Genomic DNA, 18,000 nt, shown 5'->3' on the forward strand with positions numbered 1-18,000 from the left:
TTTATCTACAAGAGAGCCAAGGGTTATGTGGGCAGGCAAGAAAGTGGGGTTGAGGTCATGATCAGGTCAGCCATGATCCTATTGAATGGCGGAGCAAGCTCGAGGGGCCAAATGGCCTACTCCTGCTACTAGTTCATCTGATCTTATGTTCGTATGACCTCATTGCAGCTTGGTCCAAACAGAGATGAAAGACTGGAATTCCAGAGGAGAGGTGAGAGTGATTGCCCTTGAGTGAGTGTGGCATCAAGGATCCCGAGCAAAATTGAAGTCAATGGGAATCAGGGGGAAACTCTCCACTTGTTGAAGTCATACCTCGCACAAAACAAGATGTTGTGGTTAGTGGAGGCCAATCATCTCAGCCCAGGACATTGCCTCAGGAGTTTCTCAGGGTAGTGTCGCAGACCCAAACATCCCAGCTGTTTCATTGACGACTTTCTCTTCAACATCAGTCAGAAGTGGGAATGTTAGATGATGACTCACAACTCTTCAGATACTGAAGCAGTCTGTGCCTGCAAGCAGCAAGACCTGAACAACATTCAGGCTTGAGCTGATAAGTGACAAGCAACCTTCTGGCCACACAAGTGCCAAGCAGTGAACATCTCCAATGAGAGAGAAAAAAAATCTACCTTTGGATATTCAGAAGCATTATCATCGTTAAATCCCCCACCATCAACATCTTGACCAGAAACGTAACTGGACCAGTCACATCTATGCTGTGGCTATAAGCGCAGGTCAGAGATTACGAATTCTGCAGCAAGTATCTCACCTCCTGACACCCCAAATCCTGTCCACCATCTACAAGGCACAAGTCAGGAGTGTGATGGAATACATCCCACTCAACAACACTCAAGAAGCTCAACACCATCCAGGACAAAGCAGCACACTTGATCGGCACCTAACCCGCCACCTTAAACATTCAATCCCTCCACAACCAGTAAACAGCGGCTGCAGTGTGTACCATCTCCATATGCACTGCAGCAACTCGCCAAGTATCCTTCAACAGCACCTTCCAAACTCGTGACCACTATCACCTCGAAGGACAAGGGCAGCAGATGCATGGGAACTCACTACCTGCAGGTTCCCCTCCAAGTCACTCACCATCCTGACTTGGAACGATATCGCCATTTCTTCACTGTTGTTGGGTCACAATCCTGGAACTCCCTCCCCAATAGCACTGTGGGTGTTCCTGCACCATATGGACTGCATCAGTTCAAGAAGGCAGCTCTCCACCACTTTCTCAACGGCAATAGGAATGGGGAATAAATGCTCGCCTTATCAGCGATACTCACACCCAAGAATGAATAAAAACCAAATCACTCTCCACAGATTCCCCACAATCTGGGCTTGGACATTTACTTCAGGAGCACAGAGCTTTATATCACTGCAACATGAGTTCCAATCTTCATATTCTGTTCACTTTTTACATTATTTTCTACCAGTCCACTAGCTTTTATTAATTCAGTATTCGGGTCTCTGCTCCTCCGCCGTTTCTAACATCTCACCTCTTCCAAAAAAACACTCTGATCTATCTTTCGTAGGTCCTAGATGACCCCTCATTTCAAACTCCATCTGCCAAAGCATTGCTCACTCAATTAATCTATCAAGAAGATATGAAAATAAATTTCTTGCCAAAGGATAATTTTCTGCATCTGCTCCCTCGCCATTTGCTTTTCCCATTTGTCTTTCACTTGGTGCAAAGCCAGAGAAAGTAAAGATGGAAGGAAGGAGGGGAAGAAAAATCCTGCTCCGTTTCGTGATCCCTATTTGATCTTCATTCCAGTGCAGTTTGGGTGAAGAATTCCAATTGTCTGTCTCAATTTTAATAAAGTATAACCAATTCTGGAATCACTGTCTGGACACAGACAAAAACGGGTTTTGAGGCTGACTTGACACATAAACTCCCCCAAAAATAAATAGTTCATAAACTAGCAACAAGTATGGGATTTGAACCCACGCATGCAAAGCTCAATGGATTAGCAGTCCATCGCCTTAACCTCTCAGCCACCTTGTCAGTTGCATAAGCATGGCTGTCACCTTCAGCACAGCTTCTAGCTGTGCAGCGAGCTGTGTCATGATGGAAATATATCTTCTGCAAGTAAATGAAGTTGGGAATGGAGCGGTGTGAAACATTTTCAGACCATGTCCAACACATTTCTACTCAGTGTGAAAACCCACCACGGAAAGACTGGAACATACAATCATTTCATCACATCATGATTAACATCACTCAGACACCTGAACCATGAGGTCACTGACGAAGTCATGATGACCGAATTTCTCATGAAATGACAACTGAACGAACTGACTGGAAGAATTGCTTTAACTCCACATGATCAGAGAGACACAGCCTCAGACCAACTTGTCGTGTGGTGTAAACAGATATCACTGCTTCTGATCTTCACCAGAACAGAGAGTGAGCTGTAACATTGATCATCAAACAGACTGTGAGAGAATACAACAGAATAAAACACATGGAGAGACACTGTGGAATAACAAATAGATTTGATTGGAATGTTGAATTCTGGTTGGAATGGATAAAACACCAGAAACAGCAGATTAAAGTGGGATTCTCATCATTATATTGATCTGGGACAGAAAAGAGAAACTGATGGAAAGAAGAGAAGAAGGAAGAAAAGAAAGGATGGAACAGTTCCATTTTTTCAGTTTTTTCACTCGCCCATCAAAGCTGATAAAAAAAGTTGCAAATAACAGAGAATTTCACCAAAAAGGGAGATTAAATGTTGCTGAAACCTTGGATCGAAGGATGCCCCAACAGATCACCTGTTTAACTGTCTCCTCACGGGGGGATTTCAATCAGTGAGCAATATTATTCTCTACTTTTTTTGTTAATTGGTCCCAGAACTGTCACTTGGAATTAATATCTGTGTTCTGACTCCTGAATAATAAAATTGTGAGTTTCTCGATATTTTCTGGACACAGTTCCTGCTGAAAGAACTAAGAACTCTTTCTAATTTACACAGTACTATATACACACTCATCAAGCCTGCTAAGCTAGCATCCTTGGTGCTGCTCTCTCTTCTCCCAAACCTCATCTCATGTGACTGTTACATCATCACTCTGACAGTGGGAGGGGTTGATCCCACTATCTTCAGCATTAACCCTTCACATCCTTCTGCCACACTGTCCAAAAAAAATGGGTGGAGGGAACTTCCTTCATTTATCAAAGCACCAACAGCAGCACAGTGGCGCAATGGTTAGCACCACAGCCTCACAGCTCCAGTGACCAGGATTCAGTTCTGGGTACTGCCTGTGTGGGGTTTGCAAGTTCTCCCTGTGTCTGTGTGGGTTTCCGCCGGGTGCTCTGGTTTCCTCCCACCTCCAAAAGACTTGCAGGTTGATAGGTAAATTGGCCATTGTAAATTGTCCCCAGTGTAGGTACGTGGTTGGAGAATGGTGGGGATGTGGTAGAGAATTTGGGATTAATGTAGGATTAGTATAAATGGGTGGTTGCTGGTTGGCACAGACTCGGTGGGCCGAAGGGCCTGTTTCAGTGCTGTATCTCTAAATAAGAAAAGTAAAATAAAAGCTACCAGTCGTAAATCAACTCAAACCCATTAGAGAGATAGAGGGAGACTGTCAGAGAACTTCCTGCATCCAGTCCTGACCCTGTCACACTCAGCAGCTTCTCACCCAGACCCCACTCTCATCAACACTGAACATTGTTACCGAGACCCTTCAAATACTGTTTATAAAAGGTCGAAAAATTCAAACTTCATCACAGCTAGATTGAATAGAACAAAGTTTAATATCTTCTCGTCGTCACTCGGTAACCACATGAGACAGTCCTTAAATCAGTAGCATAAATTATCAGCTGTAAGAATGTTTGTCATTGGGTTGAATCATTTCTGTGTGAGGAATGTTCCAGCATCATAAACCAGGGGAACGTGTTGACTGAGCTGTGTCTTCATCTCTTCTGGACAGTTCACCCTTCATTCTGCTCTGATTCACTTTCCCAAAGCGAATCTACAGATTCTCAAATCTGGAGACTGGGTTTTCTTATTTGGTTCCTGTTGATTTTTCTAAGTCCTGAATGATAATATATTCCAACCTCGGATCAACCTTGCCCTGTGTCCCAGTCTCAGTTAAAAGCGACAAATAACGTCACCAACATTCTGAAACATACAACACGGTCACATTCTGCTTCAGTGAGATGAATGCTGAGGCAGTTTCCGTGTCGAATGCGATTGTGAACAAATTTCTCTCAAGGAACTTGTAAGTGATCAAGTATTTGCACTGAATTTCTGTGCAAGAAGGGACAGTTTCAAACAACCATTCCCAAATCACTTCCTTCACAAAGACAAAGATTGTGCTGTCTTAACGTGTGAATCAACTTCACAAACAAATTTGAACTCGAAGTTCAGGAGAAGACAGAGATGTGAATGAATGACAGTGTAATCTTTAAATCATAATTTTCCGTTTCTTTGTTGAAGTGAGGCTCAACCCGAATCCACTAGAGATCGCGGAAAGCTACAAACTTGGATCCAGAAATCAGAAAAGTAGTGAAACAGTTGGTGAGTGCATTGTGACACTGAAGAATTTATCACCACATTGCAACATTGGCACATTCTTAGACCGTACATTATGAGACAGATTTGTGCTTATATTGGTGGATGAGGAAAGATACCAAACACACAAAATCCCAAATTGAGCTCGTGTGTAAGATTGCTCTTTCCACGGAGATAGCATCAAAGAATGCTCGTGAATTTCGTCCTATGCCAGTGACAGTAACACACTTCAGAGGAACTTAAACACACTGGTAAAATGGGCTTTCACACAACAGATAAAATTTTACACAGAGAATTGTGAAGTGATACAGTTTGGGAGGAAGAATGAGACAATGTACATCAATCTTTTTTGATCAAGGTTTGAAAAGGTTGCTAAGAGCAAACAGGACACTTGGCTTTATTAATAGAGGCATAGAGTAAAAGCAAATAAGTTATGCTAAAAATTTATAAAACACTGGGGCTGAATGCCTACTCCTGCACCTCCACAGAAAGCTTCCACTCCAGGCTCGGTCACCCTCTTCATGATCACTCTCCATACATCCCGTCACTCCACACATGGATATCTCCCTCAGGATCAGATCACAGCTCCACAGTCCTGCCACATCCAGTCGTGAATGGCGGTGGATAATTAAATAACTAACAAGATGAGGAGGCTCCAAAAACATTCACATCCTCAATGATGGTGGTGCTGAGCACGTCAGTGCAAAAGATGAAGCTGAAGCATTTGCAACCATCTTCAGTCAGAAAAATTAAGTGGATTTGATCTGTGCTAATTTCAGCTCTTCATGCTCGCTGGTGCCTTGGTTCTCTGGTGCTAATTTCAGAGTAAATCATGCAGCTTGACAATTGGAGCCAAAGAAAAAGACACAGGAGAGGTTGAAAGTACCAAAACCTGGTATTGAACCAAGAACTGTTGAACTGTTAGTACAGCACGAACTCCACAAAGCTCTTTCAACAACACACTGAAGCCACCATTCTGTCACTGCTTTGGAAGACAATATATACATTAAAGTGTTCGTAAAAAGTTACAGAACACAACATGTGAGTAATATTCCCCATTGTTTTCTTAGTACTGATGGACTGTGAAGTGGGAGACAGCCAGAAGTCCCACTGTGCCACACTGACCCTGAGTTGTGAGTGAAATGAGATAAAGTTCAATCTTTAGCAGAGAGATTCTGGAGAGAGGTATGAGTCCTGAATCAAGGAAAGACTTTCTGACACAATAAAAGCAAAATACTGCAGATGCTGGAAAGCCGAAATAAAAACAAAAAGTGCTGGAAATACTCAATAGCTCTGGCAGCATCTGTGGTGAGAGAAACGGAGTTAACGTTTCTGGTCTGTGACCTTTCATCAGAACTGACACAGGTTAGAAAAGAATTAGGTTTTAAACAAGTGAAGGGGAGGGGCATGTGGGAGAGAACAAAGGGGAATTTGTTTGATAGTGCAGAGGGCAGGAGAGATTAAATAACAAAGCTGTCCTGGGACAAAGGCAAAGAGTGTGTTAATGCTTGTGGTTGCCTGACACCAGTCATGCTCTGATGTTATTGAACACAATGTTCAATCCACAAGGCTGTAGAGTGCCGAATCAAAAGGTCAGGTGCTGCTCCTCAAGCTTGGGTTGATTTTCACTGGAACACTGGAACACTGGAACAGGCCAAAGACAGAAATGTTGACATGAGAGCAGGGGGGAGTGTTGAAATGGCAAGCAACCAGAAGCTCAGGATCATGCTTTTGGCCTGAACAGAGGTGTTCCACCTAATCTGCGTTTGGTCTCCCCAGTTTAGAGGAGACCGCATTGTGAGCAGTGAATACAGTATACATAATTGAAAGAAGTACAAGTAAATCGCTGCTTTACCTAAAAGGAGTGTTTGGGGCTTTAGATAATGAGCAGAGAGGAGGGAAAAGGGCAAGTATTATTTCCCCTGCGATTGCATGGGAAGGTGCCTTGGGAAGGGGACAAGGTATCGGGGGTAATGGAGGAGTGGACCAGGGTGTCGCGGAGGGAACAATCCCTTCAGAATGTTGACAGGGGAGGGGAGGATGCGTTTGGTGGTGGCATCACGCTGGAGGTGGCGGAAATGGTGGAGGATGATCCTTTGGATGTGGAGGCAGGTGGGGTGGAAAGTGAGGACAAGGGGAACCCTGTCGCAGTTCTGGGAGGGAGGGGAAGGGGGAAGGCAGAGGTTGAGAGTCCTGTCAACTACACTGGGAGGGGGGCGGGGGGGGAGTAGTTGAAATCTGGTGATGTTGTTGAATTTAATTTCAAACACTCCTTGAACTCTCTGCTGATGAAGACTGAAAAACGGAAGAACAACCACACAACAAGGGTCTCAAATCCAAGACCCTGAGATTAAAAGTCTCATGCTCTACCAACTGAGCTAACAAGGCCTGAAACAGTACTTCTCCTCTGCCTGTTATTGGACAGATGCAGCTGTTGGCTCCTCCCAAAGGGCAGGAATTTGTTCCACCAACCATGAAGCAGTTTCCTATCAATTCCCCAGATTATCAGTAAATCCACTTCCAGAAGCCCCAAAGTGTGATATATTCCTCTCACTCATCAATAATAAAACTGAAATCTTTTTACCTTCCAAATGCTGCCATCTATTTTGTCAGTATTTATTTCTCTCTCCTTTTTATTTAGTTCATGCATTTCTTCAGAATTTTTTTTTCAATTATATCTGAGGGAAGAAATGAACAGATCTGGCAGCTCAAAACTGGGCATCCATGAGGCACTGTGGGCCATCAGCAGCAGCAGAATTGTATTTAAACACAATATGTTACCTCATGGCCTGACATATCCCTCACTCTACCATTACCATCAAGCCAAGGGAGCAATAGTGGTTCAATGAAGTGTGCAGGAGGGCATGTCAGGAGCAGCACCAAGCAGACCTAAAAATGAGTGAAGCTACAACACAGGATTACTTGCATGTCAAATAGCGGAAGCAGCATGCAATAGACAAAGCTGAGTGATCTCACAACCAACAGATCAGATCAAAGCTCTGCAGTCCTGCCACATCCAGTCCTGAATGGTGGTGGATAATTAAACAATTAACAGGAGGACGAGGCTCCACAAATATCCCCATCATTAATGATAAGGGAGACCAGTATATCAGTGCAAAATACAAGGTTGAATCATTTGCAACCATCTTCAGCCAGAACTGCCAAGTAGATGATCAATCTCGGCCTCCTCCTGAGGTCCCCAGCATCACAGGTGCCAATCTTCAGCTAAATCCACTTCACTCCACATGATATCAAGAAATGGCTGAAGGCTCTGGATACTGACAACATCCTGGCTGCAGTGCTGAAGACTTGTGCTCCAGAACTAGCCACACTGCCCGCCAAGCTACAACACTGGCATCTACCCAGCAATGTAGAAAATTTCCCAGGTATGTTCTGTGTACAAAAGGCAGGACAAATCCAACCCGGTCAATTCCTGCCCGATCAGCCTCCTCTTGATCATCAGTAAAGTGATGGAAGGTGTCTTTGACAGTGCCATCAAGCAGCACTTACACAGTCATAACCTACTCACCAATGCTCATTTTGGGTTCTGCCAGGGCCACTTAGTTCCTGACCTCATTATGGCCTTGGCCCAAATATGGACAGAAGAGCTGAATTCAGGAGGTGAGGTGAGGTGACAGTGACTGCTCTTGCCAAGGGCATCAAGGAGCCCTTGCAAAATTGAAGTCAATGGCAATCAAGGAGAAAAATCACCACTGGTTGGAGTCATACCTTGCGCAAAGGAATATGGTGCTGGTTGTTGGTGGCCAATCATCTCAGTACCAGACATCGCTCAGGGTAGTGTCCTTGGTCCCAACCATCTTCAGTTGCTTCATCAATAAACTTTCTTCCATCATAAGGTCAGAAGTGGAAATGTTCACCGATGATTGCAAAATGTTCAGTTGCATTAGTAACTCCTCAGATACTGAAGCAGTCCGTGTCCACATGTAGAGAGACCTGGGCAAGATTGGGCTTGGACTGATAAGTGGCAAGTCACATGCACGCCACAAAAATGCCAGGCAATGACCATTTCCAACACGAGTGAATCTAACCATCTTCCCTTGACAGTCAATGACATTACCATTGCTGAATCCTTCACTATCAACATCCGGGGGGTTACCAATGAGCAGAAACTGAATTGGATCAGTCATATAAATACCGTAGCTACAAGAGCAGGTCAGAGGCTGGGAATTCTGCTGCAAGTAACTCACCTCCTGTCCACCATCTACAAGGCACAAGTCAGGAGTGTGATGCAATAGTCCCCACTTGCCTGGATGAGTGGAGCTCCAACAACACCAAAGAAACTCAACATCATCCAGGACAAAGCAGATCATTTGATCAGCACTCCATTCACTACTTTAAATATTCACTTCCTGCACCACCAGTGAACAGTGGCAGCAGTGTGTACCATCTACAAGATGCACTGCAGCAACTCACCAAGCCTCCTTCGACAGCACCTTCCAAACCCCCAATCTCGACCACCTAGAAGGACATTGGATCAATGGGAACACCACCATCTGCAAGCTCCCCTCCAAGTTATACACTGTCCTGACTGGGAATTATATCACCATTCCTTCACTGTCACTGGATCAAAATCTTGGAACTCACTTCCTAACAGCATTGTGGGTTTACGAACAACACATGGACTTCAGCAGCTCCAAAAAGGCGACTCACCACCACCTTCTCAAGGGCAATTAAGGATGGTCAATAAAGGCTGCGTTTGCTGACAACGCAACCACTAGGTGGCACAACTCGCTTTCTCCTCCTTTTTGCCGTTTGGATTTTTGCCGGGTGCTCCGGTTTCCTGCCTTGCAGGTGATAGGTAAATTGGCTGTTGTAAATTGCTGTTGATTTTTCAAAGATAAGGTTAATCAAGTCTTTCTTTATGAAATCCATGCTGACTGTGTTTTATTATTTTTCATTTCCATCTGTATTTTCTACTTTGGAGGATTACAGGATATTATCATTTTTTTTATTCATTCATGGGGGGTGGGTGTCGCTGGCTAGGCCAGCATTTATTATCCATCCCTAATTGCCTTGAGAGGTGGTGCTGAGCTGCCTTCTTGAACCACTGCAGTCCATGTGCTGCTGTTATGAACAGAGTTCCAGGATTTTGACCCAGCAACAGTGAAGGAACGGTGATACAGTTACAATTCAGGATGGTGTGTGGCTTGGAGGGGAACTTGCAGGTTGTGGTGTTCCCATGCATCTGCTGCCCTTGTCCTTCGAGGTGATAAAGGTCATGGGTTTGGAAGGTGCTGTCTCAGGAGCCTTGGCACATTGCTGCAGTGCATCTTGTGGATGGTACACACTGCTGCCACTGTGTGCCAGTGATGGAGGGCATGAATGTTGTAAATGGGGTGCCAATCAAGCGGGCTGCTTTGTCCTGTTGAGTTTCTTGAGTATTGTTGGAGCTGCACCCAGCCAGACAAGTGGAGAGTATTCCATCACACTCCTGACTTGTGGTCAGGCTTTGGGGAGTCAGGAGGTGAGTTACTTGCCGCAGGATTCCAAGTCTCTGACCTGCTCTTGTAGCCATAATATTTATATGGCTACTGCAGTTCAGTTTCTGTTCAATGGTAACCCCCAGGTTGTTGATAGTGGGGGATTCAGCGATGGTAATGCCATTGTATGTCAAAGGGAGATGGTTAGATTCTCTCTTGTTTGGGATGGTCATCGTCTGGCAGTTGTGTGGTGGGAATCTTATACATCTTTATTGTAGAGTACTCTATTGTACTGTTGAGTGACTACACTTGAAAAGTCATGAAATGAAAGTCTTGCTTTTTACATTGTTATCAGTGTCATTGTGATCAAAAGATAGGATTCATGAGCACAAAGTATAAATCAATTTTGATTAAAATAATGTAAAAGCATCTATATTTTTGCACTGTACTTAATAATCTCCATTTTCCTATTCTTACCAAGTACAATGTCTTTGACCCTGAAATTGATTCCACAATCTCAGTCCCTCAGACAATTTCAGCTCAGTTCTGATGAAAGGTCACAGATCTGAAACGTTAACTCTGTCTCTCTCTCCACAGATGCTGCCAGACCTGCTGAATATTTGCAGCATTTTCTGTTTTTATTTCAGATTTCCAGTATCTGCAGTATTTTGCTTCTGTGTTACTTTGAAAGTTAAAACTGGCCCACCTGTCGACAATTCACACTGGGGTCTCCCATGAAATGATTCTGTATAATGTTGATGTAATGAATACAGACTCCGAGCACAAAGGTTCCTGTGGGGAATTGGGGATATGAAAAACAGCAGACTCTGCAGGAATTTCCACTGGGAGCACAAATTCACAAAATCTACCTTTTATATATGAATTCATTTTGATTGTCCTTCTGGAAAATCATTTTGAAACAATTTAAACATCAACCCACAGCTCCATGACTGTGTCAATTATGAGGTCATCCTCTGACAGGTCATGTGACAGCTGGAGCCGCAAGACATCAGAACCAAATTTGTGACTGGATTAAAACCCGGAATCCTGTCCCAATGGCTTTTCAAATAAAGCTGTTGCTGTTTGATAACACAGCAGTTAAACTTTCTGCCTGACCATGAGGGGAGCTGGGGAGAAATTTACAAAACTAAATCCTTTTACAAAATAGTTCAAGAACCATTCACTGAGAAATCATGTGAGGATTCATCTGCAGTAGAGAAACAAGCAGAATACAGAAAGTACAGAGCAGAGCTGAAAAAGGAAATGAGATCAGCAAGATGTATGAGAAAAGATTAGCAGGTCACATAACTGGGAACACTGAAGTCTTTTACCAAACATATGGACAGTCAATGAAAGGGTGGGTCAATTAGGAGATCCTGTGGAGGCAGAGGGTGTGGCTGAAGTACTAATTAAGTACATTTCATCTGTCATCACAAAACAAACGGATGCTGCAAATGTCACAGTAAAGGAGGAGGAAGTGGAGAATTTGGAGGGGATGAAAATAGATAAAGAGGAGACAATTACAAGGTTAGCAGTGCTCACAGTAGAAAGGTCACCCGGTCTGGATGGGCTGCATCCTGGGTTGCTGAGGGAAGTCAGGGTGGAAATAGCGGAGACTCGAACCACAATCTTTCAATCCTCCTTGAATATGGGAATGATGCCAGAGGACTGGAGGATGGAGGTAAGCTTGGGTAGTTCGATCTTAGTTTAACTTGACCATTTTTATAATGTATCCATTGTCATATAACAACGTTACGAAAGCCATTTTATAATGAACACATGACCAAAGGAACCATTTTGTGTTCAATACTAACGTTTGTATCCTGCATAATTAATGAGTAGCTACCCATCATGAAACAGATGCTTGTAAAAGTAATGAACCTTGATTGAGTTATAATTAATGAATCAATAAACATTTTAGAGAGAATGGGTTTTCATTTAAAGTTTGTTCAATCTAATTACTGTGAGTTTCTGTGTCTTTGTGGGAAAGGGCAGTTTCAGCTAAATTTATTCAAACAATGGACCTTTCTAGGACACCTGATAAAACCCATGGTCTGGTACATCGTGACCTTCAAGAGTCTCGATTTAATGAATAGGAAACTTGTTTCAGATCAGATTGGGAGACAGTGTGAAACCACTCCATTGTACTCATGTCTGAGATTCTGAGGACAGGTGACTGTTCGTGGAAGACATCATTAAGAACTAATTAAATGTACCTAGCAACAGCTGGGACCAATTATTATTTTACATGGTGGTGTGATGGCCATCCAGGGGTTAAAAGTAGGGATCTTGTAAGGTTTCAGTGTGCAGGAACACTAGAAGATCTCAGGGGTAAAGGCTCAGATCATCAACCAAGTTCTCCACCTGATGAGGGATCTAGACTGGACAAAGAGGACCGTGACACTCTGAGACCAAGCTCGACCAGTCCCCAGAGCTGTAAAGTTATATTCCCCAAGTTTGTTAAGTATAATTTTACTTTCAATTATTAAGTACTATTTTACTCTCAATAAAAGTTCTGGACTTATTAATCAAGTATCCTGTTGCTTTAATTGGTTCATGTCATTCCCAAAGTGATTGTCTGCAATAGACTTTCCAGAATTAAAAGATAAGTCTGCAAGGGTTGTGAATATTACAGCCCTGTTTAAAAAGAGAGATAAACCCAGGAACTACAGACCAATTAGTCTAATGTCGGTGGTGGGGAAACTTTTAGAGACAATTATCCAGGAGGAAATTAACTGTCACTTGGTAGAACATGGGCTAATAAACGACAGCCAGTACAGATTGGTTAACAGAAGATTGTGTCTGAAATAATTAATGAATTAATTTCTTTGATGAAGTTTCAGAGAGAGTTGACGAGGGTGGTGAGGTTGATGGTACGTGTCTGGACATCAAAATTGTGTTTGAAAAGGTACCATAAACTAGACTTGGGGCAGCACAATGGCACAGTAGTTGGCACTGCAACCTCACAGCTCTCGCAACCCAGGTTCAGTTCTGGGTGCTGCCTGTGCAGAGTTTGCAAGTTCTCCCTGTGACTGGGTGTGTTTCTGCTGGGTGCTCCGGTTTCCTCCCACAAGCAAAGACTGCAGGTTGATAGGTAAATTGGCTGTTGTAAATTGCTCCTAGTGTAGGTAAGAGAATGGTGGGGATGTGGTAGGGAATATGGGATTGGTGTAGGATTACTAAAAATGTGTGGTGGTTTGTCAGCACAGACTCAGTGGGCCGGATGGCCTGTTTCAGTTTTGCATCTCTCTATGACTTGTTAACAAAATTCAAACAGAAGGGATTAAAGGGGCAGTGGCAGTGTGGATCCAAAATTGGCTGCAGGGTAAAAAGTAGGGTGAATGCTTGTTTTTCAGAATGGAGGGAGTTATACAGTAATGTCCTTGTTGTTGCAATATGTTCAATGTCAGACCCCGAGCTGTCCGAGGGATGGGGCAATTTGTGACGTTCCTGTGGTTGCAATATTTGCAGTGTCTGACCTTGATCTGTCACAGGGACGTGGCATTTCTGAGGTCCCTGTGGGGTGCTGTTTGTTTGGTGTATCACACTGACCTGTCCCAGAGAGCGGGAAGGTTGTGATGTCCTTGTGTGTTGCAATCTGTTCAGTGCCTGACTCTGATCTGTACCAGGGATGGGGCAGTGTGTGATATCCTTGTGCATGTCATACAGGCCCACTGGTGTGTGGTTCCATCCTGATGCCAAGAAACAGAGCCCCATCTCTGGGCAAAAGGTCTCACTTCTCAATGGGTGTCTCGAGAAGACACAGTGGCGCAGTGGTTAGCACCGCAGCCTCACACCTCCAGTGACCCGCGTTCGATTCTGGGTACTACCTGTGCGGAGTTTGCAAGTTCTCCCTGTGACCGCGTGGGTTTTCGCTGGGTGCTCCGGTTTCCTCCCACAGCCAAAGACTTGCAGGTTGATAGGTAAATTGGCCATTGTAAATTGCCCCTAGTGTAGGTAGGTGGTAGGGGAATTGAGGGGATGTGGTAGGAATATGGGATTAATGTAGGATTAATATAAATGGGTGGTTGATGGTCGGTACAGACTCGGTGGGCTGGAAGGGCCTGCTTCGGTACTGAATCTCTAAATAAATAAATAAGAAGGCTGAGGGAGTAAACCTGGACAGTATATCCGGAGTGGAGTCCTGGAGGCGGTTACCTGTGACTTATCAGGCAGTTTTCCAGCAACTCCTACATCAGAGCTGGTAACAAACAGTACTGGTTTTTCCTTTCCTTTGGACAATACGAGCAATGCTGAGAGGGGGTCCTGATGCTCAGGGTCTCCATACTGTTTGCCCAGGCCTGTGCCCCAGAGAGGACACTCCAGCTTCGTGGTTAAACATGAGCACAACCCGGGAATAAACAGTTACTGATTATAAGCTCTCATTCAATTGGTGTAGAGTATGAGCGCTAGGGGTTACTTCGGACAATGGGAGAGCTGTTAGTGTCTCATTGGATAGCTACCATTCACTCCAAGCTGGGCAGCCCCCAGTCAGTTAGGTGCTGTGAAGCCATGACCTGCTTGCTTCAATGGGTGCTTGGAGCTTAGAGAGTCATCTCTCAACAGGCGCATTGATAATCTATGCACCAAGAAAAACAAACTCAACACAGAAGACACCAGTCCTTCGCATCACAAGCTGGAATGTGAGGACCATGTGTCCTGGCCTTACCGACAACCTTCTGCAGGTTGATGACACACACAAGACAGCTGTGACCGACAAGGAACTCACAAGACTCAATGTGGACATTGCTGTGCTGCAAGAAACTAGACTCGTTCAAAGTGGATCCCTCAAAGAGAAACACTACACCTTCTTCTGGCAGGGGAAAGCCCAAGAGGCAACTCATGAGCATGGAGTGGGTTTCACAGTAAAATACACGCTACTTGAGATGAGTGAACCACCCACAGTAGGCTCAGGGAGACTTCTTACCCTTCACTTGTCAACAAGCGTGGGCCCAGTTAATCTCATGTGCATCTATGTCCCGACACTCACCTCCACCCCAGATGTCAAGGATCAATTCTATGTGACACTTGACACTGCCATCAGTAGAATTCCCAGCACTGAGGGACTGTACCTTCTCGGAGACTTCAACACAAGCTTGGATACTGACTACACAGCTTTGCCAATGTGCATAGAGCACCAGGGGATTTGCAAGATGAACAAAAATGTACAGAGGTTGCTGGAGCTATGCTGTCACCATGGATTCTGTGTGATGAACAGCTACTTCCAGGTCAAGCAGTGCCACAAGGTGTCCTGGAGACGTCCGAGATCATGCCATTGGCACCAGCTAGACCTTATCATCACCAGACATACCACCCTCAGCAGTGTCCTCATCACTCGCAGCTATCACAGCGCTGACTGTGACACTGACCACTCCCTGGTGTGTAACAAGGTCAGGCTTCAGCCAAGGAAGCTTCATCCATCCATGAAGTAAGGTCGTCTTCTGATCAACACTTGCCGAACCACTGACCCAGAAAGGACCCAGGAGTTCCTCAACATCCTCGATCAGGCTCTTTCAGACAACAATGCTCAAGGTCTTAGTGCAGTGTCAAAGTGGAATCATCTGCACGCCACCATCTATAACTCTGCACTCACTGTGTATGGGAAAAGAGATGGGAGGAATGCTGACTGGTTTGAGGCTTATCGGACTGAAATGGAGTCAGTTACTGCAACTAAGAGGAGAGCTCTCATGAACTACAAACAAGTCTCCAGCAAACAGCATCTAGACCGTCGATCCTCACAGCGGAGCCGCTCTTCATGCTTCCGTCACAACGGGACCGGGTGGTGACGATTCACCTCTACAACCCCCATGTTCCGGTGGTGGATGTACTCACCTTTCTCGCCAGGTCCGTCGAGGTGGCCGGCAGCAGCACTGATGTCAAGGACCCCTTTGGGATCTGGACCAGCAAGCGGCAGGTCAAGGTGACCTTGAAGGTAGATCCCAGTGGAGCCATCATCCACCCTCCCTCCAGCTTCGCTATCGGGGGAAGTCGAGGCTTCTTGGTCTACGCTGGGCAGCCCAGAGTTTGCCGCACCTGTGGCAAATCTGGTCACATGGCAGCCAACTGCAGCACGGTTGTTTGCAAGAACTGCAAAGAGGAAGGCCATCAGACCAAGGACTGTTAGCAGACTAAGTGTTGCAACTTGTGCGGTGCGGCAGGCCATCTCTACAAGACCTGCCCCAAACGTTGCCTCAGCTATGCTCAGGCGGCAAGGTCCAAGGAGAGGCCGGGAGAAGGTTCGACGAAGGCGTCCGCTGTTCGAAAGGAGACCAGCAACCTTCTCTGCAGTGAGGAACTTCAACCTGAGAAGGAAGGGGAGGCGGCTGAAACCAACGACCCAGCACCTACCCAGCGCCCGGAAACCCCGACTCCACAGACAGAATCAATGGAGGAGGAGGCAGCAGATGGACAAACAGGTCAGTGGCAAGTTGTCCAGAGGAAAACCACAAAGAAAAAACATCCCAAAGCCACCACCCAAACCAGTGGCAAGAGGATGCTCTCTTCTGCATCAGACTGCAACAACTCCTCTTCACTGGACGGGGAAATGCTGGAACGACAGCCCCTTCAAAAGAGGCGGCAGAACTCCGAGATGGATGATAAAGCATCCCAGCCCCCGAGCACTGGAAACTGTGATGGGCCCGGCGTGCCCCAACCCCAATGCCCCACACGTAACGAAGTGGCCAACGCATCTCAGCTCTGCGACACCGGGAGCAAAGACACGTCTGGCGCACCTGGGCTCCGGGAGACCGGGAGCTGTGATGTTTTCGAGGAGGAACAGATGGAAGCAGCTGAGGACAACCCAATCCTCTCTGCCTACAAGACCCCCCCGATGTCACCCGAGCGGCACAAACCCTGCATGAAAAATCAGGAGGGGTTTTTGAGCCCAACCAACGTGAAACTGCTTGCGCATACGATGGGTATGCAGGAACATCAAACCTTCAGAAAACCTGCAGACGGAGCGCAGCGCAGATACACATGGTCAAGATCGGACGGGTCTGCCCATTCCAGGATTGACTTCCTGTTTGTGTCCCGTGCTGTCACGGTCGGATCCACCGACGTCAAGCCGGTGTTCTTCTCCGACCACTGCCTCTTACTGGCCGACTGTCACTTACAGGACGACCAGCGAGTTGGCAGAGGGACGTGGAAGCTCAATGCGACACTGCTGACCCCAGAGAACGTTGAGGAACTCAAAAGGGATTACAATGGTTGGAGGACCGTGAAACCCCTCTTTGAGTCTCCAGTTCACTGGTGGGAAGCGATTAAGGAGAACATCAAGAGGTTCTTCATCCACAAAGGTGTTCAGAAGGCGAGAGAGAGACAGAGGGAAGTGTCCCGACTCCAGAAAATTATGCAAAATCTACTCCGGTTGCAGTCAATGGGGGTCGAGGTCAAGGAGGACCTCCAAGAGGTGAAGAGCCAGCAGGCCTCGCTCTTTGCCAAGGAGGCCTCCAAGATCATCTTCCGGTCCAGAGTCCGCTCCATCGAGCAGGATGAGACGTGCTCGCGTTACTTCTTCCAAAAGGTACACAGAGAGAGCTCTGTTATCAGCAGCCTGAAGGAAGAAGATGGCTCGGTAACGTCTTCGCAGTCCGACATACTCAGGATCAGCAAATCCTTTTATGCTGGACTGTATGACGCGAAGCCCACAGACAGCAGAGCCTCCCAGTCCTTCCTGTCATCTATCACAGAGGTCCAAGACGACAGCAGGAGGGAGAGACTGGACAAGCCGCTAACTCTGGACGAGCTGATAAAGGCCATAGAGTCTTTCGAGACGAGTAAAACTCCCGGGAGCGACGGCTTACCGGTCGAGTTGTACTCGGCCCTGTGGGACTGGGTCGGCCCGGACCTGCTGGAAGTATACGAGAGTATGCTCCTGGCCGGCAGCATGTCAGAATCCATGAGAAAAGGCATCATCACCCTCATTTACAAGCAGAAGGGGGAGAGGGCAGAAATCAGAAATTGGCGGCCCATCTCACTGCTCAATGTTGATTACAAGATTCTGTCCAAAGTCATAGCCAGTCGAGTCAAGTCTG

General features: G+C 45.8%; 1 non-coding gene across 1 annotated transcript; it reads right to left on the reverse strand.

Annotated features, from left to right (window-relative positions):
- Positions 1 to 1,929: 1,929 nt before the first annotated feature.
- On the reverse strand, positions 1,930 to 2,011 carry trnas-gcu (transfer RNA serine (anticodon GCU)). The gene has a single exon. It is a non-coding gene; the product is annotated as a tRNA-Ser (tRNA).
- Between the last annotated feature and the right edge of the window lie 15,989 nt (positions 2,012 to 18,000).

Source organism: Heterodontus francisci, unplaced genomic scaffold (assembly GCF_036365525.1).
Source record: "Heterodontus francisci isolate sHetFra1 unplaced genomic scaffold, sHetFra1.hap1 HAP1_SCAFFOLD_52, whole genome shotgun sequence".
NCBI lineage: Eukaryota > Metazoa > Chordata > Chondrichthyes > Heterodontiformes > Heterodontidae > Heterodontus > Heterodontus francisci.